This window comes from Tribolium madens, unplaced genomic scaffold (assembly GCF_015345945.1).
Source record: "Tribolium madens isolate multiple individuals breed KSU strain unplaced genomic scaffold, Tmad_KSU_1.1 Scaffold_96;HRSCAF=242;Tcas5.2_LG5, whole genome shotgun sequence".
NCBI lineage: Eukaryota > Metazoa > Arthropoda > Insecta > Coleoptera > Tenebrionidae > Tribolium > Tribolium madens.
Window position 1 is genome coordinate 1,009,900 of NW_025401068.1, and position 13,859 is coordinate 1,023,758.

Below are 13,859 nucleotides of genomic sequence, written 5' to 3' on the forward strand. Positions count from 1 at the left end.
GTGCGATGTCGAAGTTTGAAAAAAGAACTTATTAATAAGAATTAATAAGAGGCTAAATCTACTTGAGAAAAATAATATTTTGGCTGCAGCAACAATATTGGATCCGCGTTTTAAACGTATTCATTTCTCATCTCCTTTGAATGTTGCTTCAGCTATATCTGCCATTAAAGAGGAAGTGAGAAGCGAGCTCAGGCTTCAGGGTTCAGTTACTCCACCAATCGATCAACTAATGCAGAAAAGGACTTACATGTGGGTGCAGCATATGGAGCATACACGAAGAGGTCACTTCAAAGAATTTGCCAGATTCTGATAGCTCCGCGGGAATACCAACTGAACTAAAGCTATATTTAAATCAGCCAATTCAACCCCGAAACCGAGATCCCATTCAATATTGGACAGAAAGCAAATTTGCCTTTCCAGCTACTTACAAGGTGGCAATGAAGTTTTTAACTGCACTTGGGGCATCAGTTGCTTCTGAACGCCTTGTATCTACACTGAATAACGTTTGTTCAGATTCAAGAAGCCGATTAACGCCAGCTCACACAAATGAGTTAGTTTTTTTGAATTCTTTGGATTCAGTATATTGAAATATTTGAATTGAATGTAATAAAATAAAGTTTTTTAACAAATAAATATTGTGCATTCTTCGTTTTTCGACACTATTTTTGATGTTAATTTCATTCAGATGAATTTTCAAAAATAACCGATTTCCCAGGGCCGGCGGTTGTTTTAAGTAACCAGGTTTTCCAGAGTGGCAGGTTAACCGGCGCAGTTTAACCTAACAGGTTTTTTAATACTTTCAATTAACCGGTTAACTGATAACCGTTTTTTTTTTAATAACCGCGCAATCCCTACTGGCTTGGGCCTCATCTAAAATGTATTATAATAGGCACATTTGAGGAGCAAAGGATATTCCAAATAAAGTCCATGTGGTCTGGAAAGAAGCTCTTTCAAAAATTACTGCCGACAATTGGAAGAACAGCATAAACCATTGTGAAAAAATTATTAAAGCTGATTGGCTGGAATATATGGGAAACAATGCCATCAGAGATGTACCACCGATTATTATATCTCTAGCGGAATCAGATTTAGAAAGCGATGATGACGATGTATTTTAGTTCGAAAAAGTTTATTATTTAATAATTTAATAAATGTGTTACAAACTCTGTTATTAGATGCACATAACCAATCTTTCAATCGTTTGACGCATGTGTCGTCATACCATCGAAATTTGACATCATGTACAGGGTGCTGCATTGTGGATGTCCGAATAGGGAATCTCCGAAAATAAGAGGTTTAGCCAAAAACGAGTAATACCTTCTGGGGCTCATTTTTTGAGAAAATAATATTGGTGAAAACCGCATCCTGCAATCGTCTTTTGTTTTCGACTTACAGACAAAAGTTGACATTTTAGCGAAATCTAAAAAAATTCATATCTTTATTATTATAAAAGATACTGATTTGAAACAAAGACATTATGCAGACACTTTTTCACGTAGAATTTAATAATGTTGTTATCAATTTTTTTCAGTTATTAGTTTAGCCGTAATAAGATAAACTTGTATTTTTGTAAATGGAAATCATAGGCGGCTATGGCAATTTCGAAAAGCTTTTTTTTTCTGATCTAAAAAATATATATTTGAATATTATTTTATAACTATACTTAAAAAGTGAAACACATATTTTGTTTGATAATAGTTGGCCATGGAAAAACTATTTCACTCCAAATGTGTAAATAATAATCAATAAGAGTTTTGTGAACTGTAAAAAAGATGAAAAAATAGATAAAATTATAGAAATTTAAAAAATACGATACGGTAGAAGCATTGAACAAATATGCGAGCGCTTCAGAACAAAATTATTACATATTTTTAAAAAATCCAAAAATAGGAAACACAAATGTGTCAACAGCGTGGAGGGAGCATAAGCACTGCAAACGTGCTTCTTGAGCAAAGACCTTTTTTTATTATGATCCTTTTCGAAGCGCGCGCTCAAACTTTTCCCCCACTACCAATTTGGATGCAGTGGTGTAGATAATGTTTCTATACATTCAGTTAACTAAATAACTAAATAAACCACCGACTATACATTAACAATTAATACTAATACTTAAACTAGGCAGATCATTTTAAAAAACTGTGTAAAACATAATTAATAAATACAAAAATCAAAAGACAACGTGGAAAACACGGACACAATGAGACGCCTATGGTATCAGCTGATTCGAAAAACAACTTTTGACATGCGCACTGATTACATATTTAAGCGGGAGATTCAAAATAGGTCGTAAAAGGTGTTTTGCAGCTCGACCAAGATTCTAGCATTGCCGGTATAGGGCACGCTCTCTCCAGTTGTTTCTCCCTCCACGGTCAACAGTCAACACAATTAGAAAAAACATTTTTTTGATGATCAAATGGAGGTAGGATAACCTTCCACATAGACGGAATTTGGGTATTTGAATAGCCATATCGTCATTTTTGTGTCATATAAAATATATTTTATTGAAGAATTAAAGCGGCTTTTTTTTACAACACTCTATGTATCACTAGAAGTTGCAATGGTAATGTTAGCTTGTTTAAAAACAAAGAAATGTTATTAGTATGTATTTTGCATCTTTTTCATTACTTAGTACTTAGAAAACTTTTTCATTAGTGACACGGTTGAATATAATATAGTTTAAAAATCCTTTTAGTTGAAGATGCAACATTTTTTCATGGCCAACTGCGAACAAAAATCAAAGATAATTTTTTGCTAAAAATGTACTATAATAATTTGTTACAAATATATATTTTTAGATAAGAAAAAACAAGCTATTTAAAAATGACATAGCCATCTATGATTCCCATTTAAAAAAATACAAGTTTATTTTATTACGGCTAAACAAACAACTAAAAAAAATTGTTAACTACATTATTAAATTCTACATAAAAAAGTGCCTGCATAAAGTCTTTATTTCAGATCCGTATCTTCTATAATAACGAAGATATGAATTTTTTTAGATTTCGCTAAAATGTCAATTTTTGTCTATAAGTCGAAAACAAAAGACGATAGCTAGATGCGGTTGTAACCAATATTATTTTCTCAAAAAATGAGCCCCAGAATGTATTACTCGTTTTTGGCTAAACCTCTTAGTTTCGGAGATTCCCTATTCGGACATCCAAAATGCAGCACCCTGTACAGTCAGATGAAATAATAGTCATCTGTGTCGTTTAAGATACACTCAAAAATTATGGTTTAACGTCACGGGAGTTTTGTGAATATTTTTTACATTTTTTTAAATACAGGGTGTTTCACATAATTTTACGAGGCCTGCGCCTGTAAGATGCAATCAATAATACATATTCTGATACGAACTCGATTACAAATTTTGAAAAATTGGATAATCTTCTCTAGTTTGTTCACCCTTTCAAAAATTACAACATTTTTAGTTATTTAGTGATTAAGATAGATAAACTAGAATCATATTTATGCCGTCTCTTGATAGAACAAATGATAATTGTTTCTGAAAAACTGCAGTTTATGACTATTAATGAATCAGTGATTAGTTTGACAACTACTGTCATGGGTTTCCAAAAATTAAATAATTAAATGTGCATTTTTTGTATCTAGTGTTTTGTGAATATTGTATATTTGGGTGCGTATATTAGGCGCAGGCCTCGTAAAGTTTTCTGAAACACCCTGTATAGTAGATTTCATTGAAATTGGCATAATAGGTGACTATGAAATTTCGTATTTAAGTTAGTAGCACTGCGCATGTCCCTGATATAACAGCTTACTTACCTACATGGTTTATTGAACTGACATGACTGGCATTTGTATTCGTTTTTTCACTGTTTTCGTTCAATTTGTTTGTGTTGTTCCTGTTTTAGGTATTCTAGGTTAATGGAATCAAATATACCAATTTGAATTAAGCCAAATTACTTTATCCATGGCAAAACACACGGGTGGGCAAACGCCCAACCAAAATACTTCTTTTCCAAGCGACTGCCCACCCTGTTCAAATCAAATAATATGCTGCATCTCTTTTGCAATTCATTAAAAAACGTCAGTGTGAAATTGACATCAATTATTGTGTGGCACAAACATACGATGGCGCTAACGTAATGAGTGGGAAAATTAAAGGAGTACAAGCCTTGTTAAAAAAAGAAGTTCCACAGGCTATATACGTTCATTGTTTTAATCACGTTTTAAATTTAGTTGTAGATGTTTGCAAAAATTTAAGAGATTGCAATATTTTTTTTCTGTTCTTGAAAACTTATATACCAGGTGAATAAAAAGTATGGAACCAAACGTTTTTTGCTTAAACTATTTATTTTTAAAAAAAAACTAATTGATGAGTGCTAAAGTACTATAAAAATGTAATGATTTAACAAAAATAAAATTTTTCGAAATTTCCTTTTATTTTTGAGTTCTACAAAAAAATTAATTTTTTTAAATGGCAACCCACTATAAAATGATTTTTCTCATAAAAGCTATACACTAAGGATTACAACTATATGCTTTATTGTTAATTTTTTCAAAAAATTTTTTTCACATAAATTGCAATTTTGACAAAAAAAATTGCATAACTCAAAAACAAAACAAAATTTCGTTCTGAAATTACGATCACATTTTTTATATTACTTTAATTTATATTAATTATTATTTTCCGGAGGCAAATGATTAAAAATAAAACCGCTTGGTTCCATACTTTATATTCACCCTGTATGTATATTTATTTCTGGAGCTGCAGTACATAGTAGATTTTTAAACATATAAAAACAATTAGATCCAGAAATTAAATCAACTGAATTAAAAAGAGTTAGTGATACAAGGTGGACTTCCCAGATAACAAGTTGTTTGGAAGTAAAGTAAACATTACCTGCCATTTTAATTTTATTAAATCAATATGCAGCAGCAATAACAGCAGCCGATCTCCTGAACCAAATGGACTATTGAATAGTATAGATTTTTAATTTTTATTTAATTTACATGTTTTTTGCGAATTCTTATCAAAAATTAAAAATGTTTCGGATTACTTGCAAAGTGTTTGATACTGATGTTTTAAAAAGTATGACAATGATTGAATCCTTGGAACAATTATTAAAATCTTATCGAACGGATGAAGAATTTGAAAAACTCTGGAATGATGCTATTGAAACAGCCACATCTACGGTATTAAATCAGATGATCTAAATACTAAGAGGTCAAAAAAATTGCCCGCAAAATTTGATCATTTAGTTATAGTTAAAAAAATTGAAGTCTCGAAGAAAACAGATGCGTTTCGGGAAAAACTGAATTTAAAACTAAAATATATTTTTCTGTAATTGATAAAATTATTTCCGAAATTTCGTGCAGATTTGAAGAAAATTCAAATATCTTAAAAGGTACTTTAAATCCATCTAACTCTATCTTTTTGAATTTGGATCACCTCATTCCGTTAGCCAAACATTATAATTGTGATACAGTTTCAATTGAAGATAAAATAAAATTATTTCCAAAAACTATAGACAGATATGAGATTAACCACAAAACCAAAATAAAAACAATAAATGAACTTGCGGCCCTTTTGCAAGAATTTAAATTAGTTTTTCACGAAATGCATAAATTGTGTCACATCGCCATGACAGTACCCTCTTCAAGTGCAAGCTGTGAAAGATTTTTTAGTAGTCTTAAAAGAATAAAAGATTACTTAAGAACTACAATGTCCCAAGACAGACTAACGGATTTAGGCGTTGAGAAAAGTATATGCAGTAAAAAATCTAGAATTAGAAGCAATTGTAAATTCATTTGCCGCTGCACATAATAATAGAAGAATAGAAATTTTATACAAAAACTTGTATAAAATTTTATACATTATACTATGTATAATTCGTTAATTTGTGTAGTTTGTGTTTTAGTTTATTTTACTTTTTTTCTTATTTTTTTACTGTATACTATAAATATTTTTTCTTAATTTTTGAAAATGTTATTTATTTGTAAACAATAAGTAAATAAATAAAGCAATTAATAAATCCTCTATTTTACAAAATGAGTTTTTGGAAAAATGAAACAGAAAACTAACTAATATGATTTTATGGATGTTCACCTCGCCCATCCTAAAAATTTTTTTGCCGAGTACCGCCCAACCTAAAAATTATGCTGGCGCTGCCACTGACTCGTCCCCACGCACATATGTCCTTCATGACTTACAAAACCGAGCATTATTTTTACTATTTAACATTATTTTACTATTTTTATTTCTTTATTTTATTACTTGTTAGACGGAGTGTTTGCGCAGTATTTTAAGTACAAACATACCAAACACCATGCACACTCCGCTATTGTTAAGTAGCAGACGTAGAACGTCGTAAGTCCGGGGCTCAAATCGCCGCAGCACGTTAGAGATGACATCCTAAAAAGTCCTTCATCTGATTGATTTTTGCTCGACATGCATAAATACACTAGTAACAGAGATATATTTTGCTGAAGCGGGTTTTATGAAGCTGTACGATTTTTCTATTAGACCATTATTGATGTAAAATGAAAAGCTAATGGAATCTTATCAAACAAAATTGACAGTGACTTTTATTTTCGATACTAGACAACCATATCTTCTATATTTATAGCAAAAATTACAAAGTGGTTTTGACCAATAAATAGTTATTTGTATTACTAGGCCAGAAACTGTCATTTTGCAAGTGCGAGCACGGTTTGTGGAGACGAGGCGTTAGCTGAGATACTACTCACAACGATTCAGAATTGCTCTCTGATGTTCACAGTGAGTTAACAGTACATAAGTTATATTTCTTTCTCCAAACGAGTGCGAGTTATAAAAAGTTTCTTTCAAAAGTTTCAACACTACTATTTACGATTTTGTACAGAGAGACAACTTCTGCTTCGATCTAAACTGACAAATGAAAATCTCTCTGGTAGATCACAGTGAGAGATACCTCTAGCTGAATAAATCCCATCAATTCTGTATATCAAGTATTTTAGGAAGCGTCTCTGGATTTTATCAAGTCCAATTTTGTGAATTTCATAACCAGGCGACCAAACAACACAGGCAAATTCTAATTTAGAACGGACAAAGGCAAAGTATAAAGTTTTTAAGATATTTGTATCCAATTTTTTTCCGTTTCTTATAATAAATCCCAAAGATTTTAATGACGCAGACGTAACAGAGTGAATATGGGAATACGACACCCAAATCTTTAACCTCTTGTATGGAAACTTCGTTAATAGCATAATCATGGAAAAAAATTTCAGATTTAAAACAATAAGATACAATTGAGCATTTACTAACATTAATCGGCAAGCCATAGTTGTCAATTTTAAGAAGATCTGCTTGCAAACTTAGACAGTCATTTAAGGATGTTATTTTACGGAAGATTTTCAGATCGTCTGCGTGTAATAATGTACTAGCCTTAAGATCAACTGTCATGTCATTGATGAAGGCATTAAACAGCAGAAGACCCAAAATAGAACCTTAGAGGACAACTGGGTGCCTACCACCGACTCGTGTGAGATTTCTCACTGGTGACTTTAGTCACCAAAATGACGTCATTTTAATGAGAAGTGCTAAAACCCTTCTATTGACGCGATGACTTTTCTCACCGGTGACAAAACTCGAATGAAAACGCGTGAGATTTTTCGAGCGCTTTATTATAAGTGAGATCCATAGAAAACTAGTGAGATTTGACATTTGTAGTAATCTAAATTCAAATGAAGAATTGGTTTAAATGAGTAATATATGAATTAATTGTTTAATTAAAAAAAACTGAATATTTAATATTTTTGGTTTATTATCATTAAATTTCAGACAAAATTTGAAGAAAAACGCAGGTAGGTAACTCACCACACGCTCTCTTTTTTGATCTTGATGAGACTATTATTCACAGCTATTATTTCTTGCAGACGTTATTTAAATTTTGACAGTTTACTCTTTATATCGTTTTTCGCCTGTGTCTTTCGTTCTTCTATTTTTGCGTCGTACGTTTTGTTTCCCTTCGTTTAACATAAAATTAGTCCTTTTCGGGACTCCTCCTTGAAAGTTTTCTTCTTACAAAGGTATTAAAATTATTCTATAAACCAAATTTTTGAGCACTAAATTCTGTAATCAAACTTGTAGTAACTCGTCGCTGCTTGTAGTGCACAAAATGGATGATTTAATGATGCTCAATTTAATTGACGATTTGGAAGAGGAAGAAGAAGTAGATGTGCCATTGAGGCGAGCTGCTGCTGGAGATCCTTTGCGGGAATTGTCAGAAAGACAATTTATCAAGCTGTTTCGAATGTCCAAAGACTTATTTAATTTTGTTGTAACTGTTGTGGAACCTTATGCGTCCAAAGAGAAGGCACCGTGATTTATCTGTCCATACTCGAGTAATTAAGCCAATAATGTTTGCAATATTTAAATTTATGATTTTACTCACTTTTCATTTTTTTCTTTCAAAAATCGAGCAAAATCTCGAAATAAATCAAAAAATGTTTAACTTTAAAATTGATCCATATAATGTTTTTTACATTTCTAGTGATCTTAAAAACTCAAAAAAGTGCACAAAACGTTATTGGGTCAAGTTTAAAAACTTACGAATTTTTTTAACCTTAAAAACAGTTGAAATATGTTTTTTTAGACGTAAAATTACCCGCTGAACACGATGCAACAGGTTGAAATACTCTACGATGCATAGTTTTTGCGATATTGAGTAGTAAAATTAAGAATAAGGCTAGAAGCATACAAGATCTATAAAGAAAGATGTGGTAAATAAGTACTATAAAAATGTGATGATTTAACAAGAATAAAATTTTTCGAAATTTCCTTTTGTTTTTGAGTTCTACAAAAAAAAAAATATTTTTTTTATATGGCAACCCACTATAAAATGATTTTTCTCATAAAAGCTATACTCAAAGGATTACAACTAGCTACTTTATATTTAATTTTTCCAAAAAATTTTTTTTACATAAATTGCAATTTTGATAAAAAAAAATCGTATAACTCAAAAACAAAACAAAATTTCGTTCAAAAAATACGATCACATTTTTTACATTACTTTACTTTATATTAATTATTTTTTTCTGGAGGCAAATGATTAAAAATAAAACCGCTTGGTTCCATACTTTATATTCACCCTGTATATGTATAGGTGTGTTGGTCCTTAAATCGAAACAAATCAAGACATAAATATAAAACAGGACGAGACAATACAAAAATAAACATGTCCTGGCTAAATCAGGACGGTTGGTCACCTTAAGGCAGGAGATACACAGAACGTCGATCGTGGACGATCAAGTAACATCGATCGTTTCTCTTCGATTTTACACTTGATGATACGGCCAATACGGATACATAGACATCGAGTAAAATAAAGTGACAGCTCCAAGTCAGTCACACAAGTATTTCCAATAATTACTGTTTTTTTTTTGTGTGTTCTGTGTCGGTTTAACTAAAAATGAAATTACAAATGAGCTACGTGACGGTATCTAAGACACTAAAAATGATGACAGATTCGCGACACTTGACAATTGCGGAGACGAAAACTCTGGAAACTGTAGGGGAGGCCGGGGCTAGTTGGCGCATGGGTTAGTTGACGCACTTGATTTTTTCCTAAAGATACAAATCTGGCAACGTCCGCTCCCCACCCGAAAGGACCTACGAAACGGTCTTCTAGTTTGTGTGAAGCATCAGTGCTGTAGTGCTGTCGTGTTTATTTTACGTCGAGTGTTATGATTTTTTATACAGGTAAGTAATTTATATCAGTCTGGTTTATTTGTTATATGCGTTGAAGTAAAAATGCGACATTATTGTTAAATATAACATTTGAATCTCTAAACATTCAGTTTTAAGACACAATTATTAAATAATTATTAAAAATTAAACCTAACCCAACAAATGGGCGCAGTTCAAAAATCGCCCGTGGGACTAGTTGACGCATTCGACCCGGGGCAAGTTGACGTGTGCGTCAACTTGCCCCGAGTAGAATGTAGTCTTATATGTAATATTTTTAAATTTTGTTGTGTAAATAATTAAAACATTTTTTAGTTATAGCACAATGAGGAACTACAAAAGAACCTCGCAAAGAGCAGCCACCCCGCCACACATAATGCTAAGGGCAGCTAGAGAGGTTAAATTAAACCAAAAATCTATTCGAGGAACTGCCAAAGATTTTGATATTCCAGAGGCTTCTTTAAGAAGATTCTGTAGGAAAGTTACCGATGAAGAGATACAAGGACAGGCAGAAAACCCAAAAACGGAAATTGGGTACAAAAGAGTCCGTCAAGTAAGTGCTTCATAAAATATGCAAAAAAACGTGTTTTTCAGTTTTCAATAGATATGTTTAAAGAAGTTTTTGTTGTTTTAGGTTTTTACAAACGAACAAAAAAAACTTCTCGAGGAATACATCTTGCAAGCAGCGGATATTTATTACGGATTGTCGCCTAGGGAGATCAGAGCGTTTGCTTTTGAGTATGCTACTGTCTTGAAAGTTAAATTTCCAGAAAATTGGGCTGAAAATAAGATGGCAGGTGAAGACTGGTTCACCTCATTTTTGAAACGACATGCTAGGTTGTCAATAAGGACTCCTGAAGCTACCAGTTTAGCTCGGGCTACTGCTTTTAACAAAAATAATGTTGCGAAATTCTTCGAAAATTTGCAAATCGTTTTGAACAGATTAAAATTTGGACCTGCAGATATCTACAACATAGACGAAACAGGCATAACGACCTATTAGCGTATTATTACCTATACTTACCTATGTTTACTACTAATTTGCATTAGTGTCAATACAATTACCTTAAAAACCAGGTTTTAAGTCTATTTTCAATAAAACTATACTCATTTAAAACCATTTTAAATCACTTTTCCTTACTGCGTCAATTTACCCCAGGTGTGCGTCAACTGACCCCTGAGTCGGGGTACGTTGACGCATCTTGCATGTCTCCAAAACAATCAACATAAGAAAAAAATAAAAACGATAAAAACCAAAATATCTATTTTTAATTACAACTTAGACATCGGCAAATTGATTACACTGAACAATGCTTTAAAATAAATTAATGACGCGGTGCCAAAAACAAAAAATTGAAATATGGGCCAACTAGCCCCGGCCTCCCCTACATATTTTGACCGACTTCATGAATCGTCCAGTGAAATTCCAAATTTCAAACACTCATCGAGTTGGTACTCTACCTTACGCGATGGTACTTGCTCCTGTGTAAAGCGCCACATTTGATTATAGTCGTCACCAACAATATTTGAGACTCATGATAGAATAAGCCGCTTACTCCCCACGGTGGTTCATGGGGCTTGCGGTAGAGATGCCATAAACAAATTTGCATTTCTTAGGACAGGCTTCAAAGGTTTGTAGGAAGAGATGGTCCGTAACAGAAATTTGTTTTTGGGGTTTCATCAAAAAAAAAATAAATTAATTTTAATATTCAGTTATATTTTGAGATTGTTTCTTTACAAATCTGCATTATCACTTTAATATTAAATTAATATATTAATTCCCAAATGTTTGCCTGTAATAAATTAAAAGCCCACCACAAAAACACCTGAATACGGCTCTTTTCTACATCTTCTGGGTAGTACCACACGCAGTGAAAAATTATTACGGTCGACCACAAAGCTGCTTAACCCTCAATAAAGCTTTGCATACGTCAATCCCAAATATTCCTGGTGACGACTATACATGCGTTCTAAATGTTGCTTCATGAAGCATGCTTCATGAAGTATCTCTGTGTATTTTCTGCCTAATCGAGCTCACTCCACTGACGTCACCGTATAGCTATCTTACTCACTCTTTAGTGTCTCTCACTCCAAGTTACGAGTTACGAGTTTGTCGTAAGAATTAATAATCACTTTGTATACAGGCTGAGTCACTTGACCTTGACCGATTATTAAATGCAACCCAAAATACATTATCACAGTCAACTTTTCTTTTTGTACGTGTGAAAAATCAGATCAAAGTAATTGTTGATATGTCATTAGTTAAATTTGACAGTGTCATCAACTCGACCTTTTTTTCTCTTGAATTCAAAATGTACTCAAACGACGAAAAAACTGCCATGATCTTGACAAATGGAGAATGCCACAAAATACTGTGGCTGAATAGGTAAACCCCAATTTATAAAAATTGCCAAAGCTATCACAGGTATCTATGTTTATATGTATCTTTGAAAATTTTCGAACAAAACATCAATTAGCACATAAAGTCCGTTTTTAAACAAAAACACCGGGTCAATGGTAACCCGGTTTCAATTGGTAGCGTTTTTTTATTATTTTGATAGGCCGAAATTCTTTAAATTAAATTTAAAAAAATGTTATGTAACCGACCTTACAAACGTGCACATTTTACGAACTATTAATTTCGTTTATTTTACAGTCAATTTTGAATAATGACAATTATGACCTATGCATATGATTTCCACAAAGTACAAGCTAAGTCAATAGGTTGTAGAAGTCTAAATGAATCTTTAATTTATTAATTTACATTACACAAAAAGTATCATTAATGTCATTCAAAACAAATTTAATCACATCAATAATGACAAAAATCTTTATTTATTTTTTGCTACATAAGGTACACATTTATTTGAAAAATAATTTTTAGGGAAGATTGAGTTTAGGATTGTTTGAATTTTCACATGGTAGCCACCCTTTCCCTTTCAACGACTACTTCGATGCACATTAATATGAAAACGAGTATATTTTGAATTCAAAGGAAAAAAATGGAATTGATGACACTGTCAAATTTAATGAGTGACATATCAACAACTACTTTGATTCAAATTTATTAAACTAAATTTTTCTTATACAACTAATGTCAAGTTATCTGTAATCAGTAATCGTTTAGGGTCTTTATTATAAATGATTCGCCCTGTATTTCCTTACGGACTATTTTGGGTTACCTTCCAGACTACTTCGTAAACTTTACAGACGAATTCAGAAAAGCAGACTTTAAAATGCAAAAAAGTCACCCCACTTTATTGCGCCCAAGATTTTTATTTATAAAAATCGCTTACCTTCATCTCATTAGCATCGTCTTCGCAGGTGAGAAGGTCCCTCACAGGAGAGTAACTTTTAACCGTTACAACAATGTTTTCTTCGTCAACCGTCAACGCATCACCGCACTGTGTGTAGACAGATGCCGATTGTTTACCAAATGTAGAATCCGCACTTCCCGTAATTTGATTCATAATTCCGAAAGTATATCTGCAACTTTTAACACTAAACACACCACTATACGGTTACTACAAAATCGTTCACTTTTAACCACTAAACTGTAAACAATTTTGCCGCTTGGACACCTGTGAATAATACTCGAGGCCCAAAAAAGTATTTTTGAAAACACCGTGTGCACTTTTCCTTCCGGTTGAAAAATTTAATCTGGAAAAAAATAAAATCTGGTAACAACTACAATATTAACGTAAAGTAATTCTATTTACAGTAAATCATTAATAGTTATTTGTACATACATACAGGATGTTTCACATAACTTTACGAGGCTTGCGCCTAATGTACGCACCCAAATACAGTATGTTATTGAAATGCGTTAAGAAAATTTAAACGGTGATAGAACTGATCAAAACAAATTACTTTGCTATTTACCATTTTTTCGAAAAATCTTTCTAAACCCAGATAAAATCTTAATTAGTTTGAACGTAATTCTAGTACCCGCCAATGTCTCCCTGAGTACATTAAAAGCGAAAGAAGATAAAAACTTAGATAGTCAAGCAAAAACCAATTTTTTATTCGTAGTAAGTGAGAGTGACATTCCAAGTTACGCACGACACTTGATCAAGGGCACTAACCTTCAAATTAAATGTTCGAAATGACGCCCTCCGTTATCGATGTATGCTTGTGCCCTTCGAGCCATAGAAGCTTTAGTTCTCACCAACAA